Here is a 7,360-nt window from a genome sequence, read left to right on the forward strand (position 1 = left end):
TTGACATGCATTGTGTCCAGAAAACCATTTTATCCCAATACAGGACAAGGAGAAATCTGTCACAAAAATATTAGTAGCGCCATCATTTGTTATTGGATATATCTATTAAATACGACTTAAAATAAAGATTAGAAAACTGATGTTTCATAAATTCTCCATGATACAAATCTATAAACAGTWTAGTTTCTSTTAGTTCTGTCAAGATACAAGAAAGGGTGAATATCTACTTATATTGGTCAATTGTTTATTTTAAATATGCTGTAGGAGCCGTAGTTTGACAACTGTTATAAATATCATCATGTTTTCAGAACAGTGGATTAGCTCAGTTTTTGTCGCTTGTTTTAGGAATTGCAGCGGCTGCAGTGCGCCACAATAAAGGTACAATAAAGCTGATAAACAGATGAAGAACCAAACAAGACAGAACCACTTCTGATTGTTTGCCAAGCCAAACATCCAATAAAAGTTCCACCAAGCCACTACTAAGGCACCGGGGTCATGATTCTAGACACGGGCAAAACAAGGTTCAATGTCCAAACTTATTGATTGTTCTTGGTGATTTATTTTCCTCTTTCATCAAACTTTCATTTGTTCTCATGCTACCACTCTTAAAAACCATCGGCCCCAAACCCAAATGCCTGCTGGTCCTTCTCCAGGCCTGCACTTATCTATGTGGACTGACCCACATTACTTCCTGTCTAAATTTAGAAAATAAATAAGAAAATAATAAAACAAAAAAATAAATAAAATCAACAATTATCAACCTACAAATAAACTCTGTAAATAATACAAAAAATAGAAATTTAAGAATAAAGTAACAAAATTCAAATGGATAATGAAATAAAGAAAAAATAGCTCCAACAACTTTTATTCTGCCTTTTCTCGCTCTGTGTGTCGCTTTACGCGGACCCGTTGCCATGGCAACCGACAGACAACAGCTCAACGAGCACATAGAGCAGAGATTACAAATCAGAGGAATCAACACCAAAAAACAAACATTTCCCACACAAAAAAGTAGCAAAAACACTAAAACAGAACATCCAGTCTGTTACATTATGCTGTCAGGATTAATGTCTATATTTGGATTATTAATAAGTTTTCGCCTGAGCACAGCGGCGGTTGATTAGCTGATTTAATAAACAGCTGCTCTACTGATGACGTATGGGCGGGTTGACCTGTTTTAGTGCCAACGGAACCAAAACACACCGAACTGCGCAGCACATGTTAAGGTTATCAAAGTCAGTAGCAGGCTAACAGTTAAGTTAGTATAACTGACCCACTGCTCACTTGTTCAATCTTTTCTTTAAATTAAAAGTTTTCCTCACCTGTGAAATCTGAAGCCCTTATTACCATTATCTATGGTTGAATTAACTGATTATTTGCGTGATTGTAGTATTTTCCTGACCACCAATATTCCTGGCTCAATGGACAGCAATGGCGCATGTGTGACTTACGATAAATCACATAATGTCCAGTCCATGTGTGACTTACGATAAATCACATAATGTCCAGTCCATGTGTGACTTACGATAAATCACATAATGTCCAGTCCAGTAACATATACATCTATCAATGCTGCTGCCTCGCGCTCTGTCCTTCTCTCGCACTTCCCGCTACTTAGCAGTGGGTGTCAGGTTACATTGTGTTGCATTCAATGTTGTAGGGGAAAAAAGAGTTTCATGCGCTAAATGTCCAATTTGCCATAACTATTTTTTGAATTCATTGTCGCTAGCTGGGGTGGCAACAGGGGTGGCGATGCTCTCGTTTGGGGTGGCAACTGCCACCCTTGCCACCCCACTAGATCCGCACCTTCAACCCAGGTTTAAATGTGGGTAAACAAAAACTCTCAGTATTGTATCAGATTCTTTTACTGAGATTTTCACATTATAACCCACCAGATAACAAAAGGAAGACTTTAAACAAGTATCTTCAAGCTTTAGGTCTCTAGCATAATGAGGCCTAAAGATTGGGTAGCATAATCAGGATTTTTATCCAAGGTGGCTTCTTTTCAGGTTGCAACTACTCCATTTCTTGCTAGGTGAAGCCATCAGAACCAAATATATCAAGAAAAAAAATCATTCAACAAAATCTGAAAATAATTAAATCATGATATCTTGGCTCCTGTCGTAAACATGTCTGCCTTTGGCAGTCAGGGTTCACTGGAAATCTCTCATCAGTTTGGTAATATCTTAAGGAGGAAATAGAAATAACAAAAATCCAAATAACACATGCAATTCTGGTAAGTGACTATAGACATCAACAACAATGCACAAATAAAGAACATTTTGAACATATTCCCACAAAAATGCTGCAAGCTTGTTTTGTTGCAAGCTTGTAGCATTGCAACAAAACAATTGTCAGTAATTTTCTCTTCATTCCACTGGTCTACTTTACTCCTGTTGAATTCCTTTAATATGCGTTTGTCACTAAGGTATCCTTAGGCTACAAATGTGTCTATTTCACTAGTAATATTATTGCAGTCTGCGCATGAATCTTGATCACATTCTTATTTACTGTGTTAGACAAAGTGTTACTAGATACATTAATTGCACAAAACCCAGATATTTGGTAAGAGACCAGCTGTCACTGTTTTGTTTTGTTTCAGCTGAGGATCAGTGGGGTTCAGTATTCTGTTTTGTCTGTTTCCATTGTAAAAGTGGCCAATACAACTGACCAAAACAGCACTGTTCATGGGCCCTCTTCCCATGGGGTTGATAAGAAAATGATACGGTACAATTATGGTGTCACACAGCACAGTCAATTGACAGAAAAACACTATCTGTGATAAGCACAAGACATATTGGTGTGTCATGTTTGCCATAGCTCTGGTATGGTTCCACATTAGGCGGGTTTAAACCCGCCTACTCATTGAGAGTCCAATGGGCAGTGGAACGCTCTCCTTTAACTGATTTTTGTGATGACCTTAAAATACATAAATTTCACCCAGGCCTTTTGCATCCGCCAAGTTTGGTGAGTTTTCATACATATGAGTTTAGGACTCAAAAAGCCAATGAATTTGACGGAAGCATAATAAAAATAAACACTATATTGCAATACATATTTGCTGCACTTAGCTGCTCGGGCCTAATAATAATTAAAACTTTTAATTATTCAGTTGTTTTCAGTTCTGGCTTGATGTGAAGACTTGAAAATGGCTGAAATTTGACCTTCTTAATAGAAGTTTTAGTCTCTTCCTTTTTGGCGGCGAAAGATTAGTGAAGATTTCCTGTAGGATTTGGAATATGACATTTGTAGTTATCTGCTATTAGTTACAGTTTCACTTATATCATGAACGATGTCTGTTTGTGGGTTGAAAAAGTTCATTCATGACCAGTTTTATGTGATTTGGCGACAGTTTTTTGTAAAAACTTTTTACTGAAATGTTTTTTCTAGCTTTAGATTATTAGCATTTGAGTAATTTTTAAGTTTTTAATGGAAATCTGTAGGATGAGTTCAGTCAAACGTAAACTGTGTTAGAGGATTAAAATGGCCATCTTTCTGCGGGGGTTTGGATCATGGCTTCAAGAGACTTCTCTGCAGGTCTTGAGATATGTGTACCAAATTTCATTATCCTTGATGAAGACTTGAGGCTGATTGTTTTAATGCCTCTGTGGGCTGCTGTGAAGGTATTTTGCCACACCCACGAGATTTTTTCCTAGATTAATATCTTCAGTTTGGTGCAAATCAAATGATTTGTGGAAATTTGGGCTAAACATAAATATCTTTGGTGAGGGCAAGGAATTATCATATAATCTCACTGGGCAGCTGAAATGGATCAAGCTCACCAATTTTGGTGTAACTGCAAATTCTTTTTAAGATTTGTTTACTCCAGTAGCCTTTGTTTAACAGTTGTCAGACAGGAAAGTGAGTTGCAAGAGAGGGGGAAGACATTCAGCAAAGGTCATCAGGCCAGGACTTGAACCTGCTCTGCCAGGAACAAACCTTTAATACTGTATTTTAATTCAATGAAAAGTTATCTCCAGAAGCCCAATTTGTTCTTCTGCACTCAGCATCTCCAAAGTTTAGTCCTGATATCAAACCAAAAGCAATAGATAATATCAACGGAAAATAATGTACAATTCCTGTTTCTAACCTAATATAATATTCAAATAAGAATTAAGACATTCATTCACCATAAACCTAAGTATTTTTCTAATACTAAACAAAACATTTTCATTTGATTCTAATATAGTCCGAAATAATACAATTTCAAATACATTCATCATTGACAATTCTAATTGTTTTAGAATTAATTATAATTAATTCTAAAACAAGATAATACATGTCAAAACATGTTATTAATAACTAAGAAAAATGTCTTACAAATTAAATGTTAGTGATTTAAAACATTTTATGTTATATTCAGTTTTTGCACCATGCCAGATGTTAGTTTTGGAAGACTTCTCATCCTGGTTACGTGAACCGACCAAAGTTCCATTTCTCACAGTAATTCAAGTGATACTGTCCTTTGCCTTCCTGCATATGTAATGGGTATTAGATATACAGATGAAATTCCTGCTAAAATATGTTTCACAATTATCCTGTAATTGGTGGTTTTTGGCGTCCCCTACTGGTTACCTATAAATTGGATGAGAAACCAAAAATTCCACACAGTTGGTTCAGCGCTCTGTTGTGGTAAGTCAACAAATCCGGTTCTCTTCTAAATGGTGTTGAAGGTTTGTTCAGGAGGGTGACTGGAATCTTTGTTGCATTGCACAGAGCCATAGGTTGACTGGTAGAGAGGCTCACTGCGCCATATGTGTTTTATCAACCACTGATTACAGGTAATTATGTTATATTAAATGTCAGTAATTTATTTTGTCAGATATGTGTATCAGTTTGTCAGTTAGTTTGTTATATTTATCAGTTTGTCAGTTGTGTTTGCCATTCTTTTTGTTTGTTGGTTTCTATGGCAACATGACATGTTTCTTTTCCACTAATCCCCAGACTGCTGTTGTATTTATTATTCATATTCTTTTATTTGTATTCTAAAACTATACAATCAAATGGCCTAGAAAATATAATGTCGGAATTTACTATAATTGTTTGTGAGTGACACAGTTGGTTCAGCGCTCTGTTGTGAGCCATAGGTTGACTGGTAGAGAGGCTGACTGCACCATATGTGTTTTATCAACCACTGATTACAGATTGCAATAAATCACCTAAAAACCAACCAACCGGTCTGGTGCCGTGACCTTGGACTTCAATCAAGCTCATCGAACCTGTGAGCGTCCTAGCTGCCACATCGGTTTTTGAAGACATCAGTTCACACTATGTATCTGATCATGTTCACAGTTGATACGGTAGCATTACAATGCAGTGTAAATATATTACTGTACACTGAGAACTTCTATGTGCCATTACAGTAACTCACAAATTACTAATTTTCTTTTGTTGCTTTGATTTCTTTTGTTTATTTATTTATTTATTCCAAGTTGGTGATTTTATTTCCTATTGTATTTTGGATTCTGAATATCTTTACATTTGTCAAACTCCTGAACAATGTCTAATCAAAGTAACCACTTTTGGTTTAGCACACCCATTAGTATTGGTAGGGGAAGAGGTCTGCTTGTTCCTATTCCTTTTTCTGTTGATAGTCCTGCTCCAAGTGGTCTTATGCCCTCATTAGATGAGATTCCTGGTGCTAGAGTCCATAATCCTGTTGACTATCATGGCAGCACATGTATGCACATATATTATACTAACACCAAATGCTAATAGTGATAGTTCTGAGTGTGTAGCACTCAGAACTATCACTCCTGAATAACAATTCAGGACTCCTGAATAACAATTCAGGAGATAGGACATGAGTTGGCTGACACCATTATGTCACGCAGCCACATAACACAGTTGCTCCCAGTTCTACAACCACACAAACTATGAGTACTGTGGGTCAGTCCGGTTGTGTATCTGATGTATCCCAAGTTTGGGTTGTCATGCAGAGAAAGGTCAAAGAACCTCCATGTTTTGCAGGTAATGGCTCAGATTCCATTACATTCCATGACTGGGAAGATCAGATGAGAACATTTGCTAGGAAAAGCGATGTTAAGATTGAAGAACAGGCTGATGAAATTCTTATGCATCTGAGGGGAATAGCTAACGATGTAGTTAAGTTTGGGATTAGACATAGCAACATTAATACTACTGCTCACCCTGACATGATTTATAATCTCCTCAGAAAACACTTCGGCTCTACTAAGTACTCTGCTGTCCCCTTAGCTGACTTTTACTCGACTTTGCCCAAAGACCAGGAAGACCCATATGACTACTGACTTAGACTAAACCGAGCAGCTGACTTCGCCTCTGACTGCCTGAGAGAGCAGGGCAAATCATTGGAAAACCCTGAGATGGAGGTGACCCGTATGTTTATTAGGAATTGTCCCTGTAAAGACCTGGCTCTCACTTTCAGGTCCAAAACTATTGATAGGTGGTCAGCATGTGAAGTCCTCGAGGTACTGAATGAGTACCATGCTGAGATGCGCTGTGAAGAAACTTCCCCAGTACACCACAAGAAGACAGTGGACATTAAAGTGCACAAAGCAGAGGTGAGCCATGGCTTAGTCCCTACACATAACAGTCAGGAGTACCCCCAGACACAGCCCTCAGTATGTGTCCCTGACAACTGTAATGACCATGTTAGAGAAGGTTTTGCTGCATGGAGCCTCTGATCAGTCACATGTAAGAAGACAAGCTCCACCCAGGCGACCTGTAAACAGTACAGACAAAATTGATGGTTTCACTATTAAACCATGTATTATTTGCAAAGCTGATGACCACAGTGCCTTGTCACATTGCAGAGAAAATAGGCTTTGTTTCAAGTGTTATGATCCAGGCCATTCACGCCACAACTGTCCAACTAAAAGAACTGCTCCAGAGCATCAGGAAAACTGACTGGTCTTCACACAGGGGAGGACAGTGCAGATGAACTCAATAAACCTCCCACCAGTAATGAGTTACCAGAAATTCAAGATAATGAATCTCTCTATGAGTTGTACAGTAGTACATTGACACCATCCAAGAAACTGATATTCCAGGGATCCCAAAGAATAGCAGAAACTAACAGCCTGTTCTACACACCWGTGTCTGTACAGAATGGGCCTACCCTCAAAGCACTGTTAGACAGTGGTTCAATGGCTTGCACAATAAGTCAGACCTCTGTTCAGTCCCTTTTACAGCAGTGTCCTGACATAGCAAAAAGCACGGCTGAAGATTATGTCATCATAGGCCGTGGTGGACAACAGGTTTCCCCCAAAGACATGTATGACCTTGATGCCATGGTTTATGGATGCAGGATGATAATTCCAACAATGGTTGTTCCAGGCCAGACAGAACAGATGATTCTTGGCAGCAATGCCATCAAACA

The 7,360-nt window shown here is 38.2% G+C and overlaps 1 protein-coding gene across 4 annotated transcripts in view; it reads left to right on the forward strand.

Annotated features, from left to right (window-relative positions):
• ajm1 (apical junction component 1 homolog) overlaps nt 1-7,360 on the forward strand; it is a 31,387-nt gene that overhangs the window by 940 nt on the left and 23,087 nt on the right. Inside the window, exons 1-2 of one of the 4 annotated variants that reach the window (XR_001777148.1) lie at nt 5,220-5,300; nt 6,217-7,354. The exons of 1 other annotated variant lie outside the window; for it this stretch is intronic. The gene's annotated coding sequence lies outside the window, so the exon portion shown is untranslated. Of the gene's footprint in view, nt 1-5,144; nt 5,301-6,216; nt 7,355-7,360 lie in introns of those variants that run through there. 2 more of the 4 variants (XM_017307838.1, XM_017307839.1) reach the window with 2 other exon arrangements.

This window comes from Poecilia reticulata, linkage group LG12 (genome assembly GCF_000633615.1).
Source record: "Poecilia reticulata strain Guanapo linkage group LG12, Guppy_female_1.0+MT, whole genome shotgun sequence".
In the NCBI taxonomy this organism is placed as follows: domain Eukaryota; kingdom Metazoa; phylum Chordata; class Actinopteri; order Cyprinodontiformes; family Poeciliidae; genus Poecilia; species Poecilia reticulata.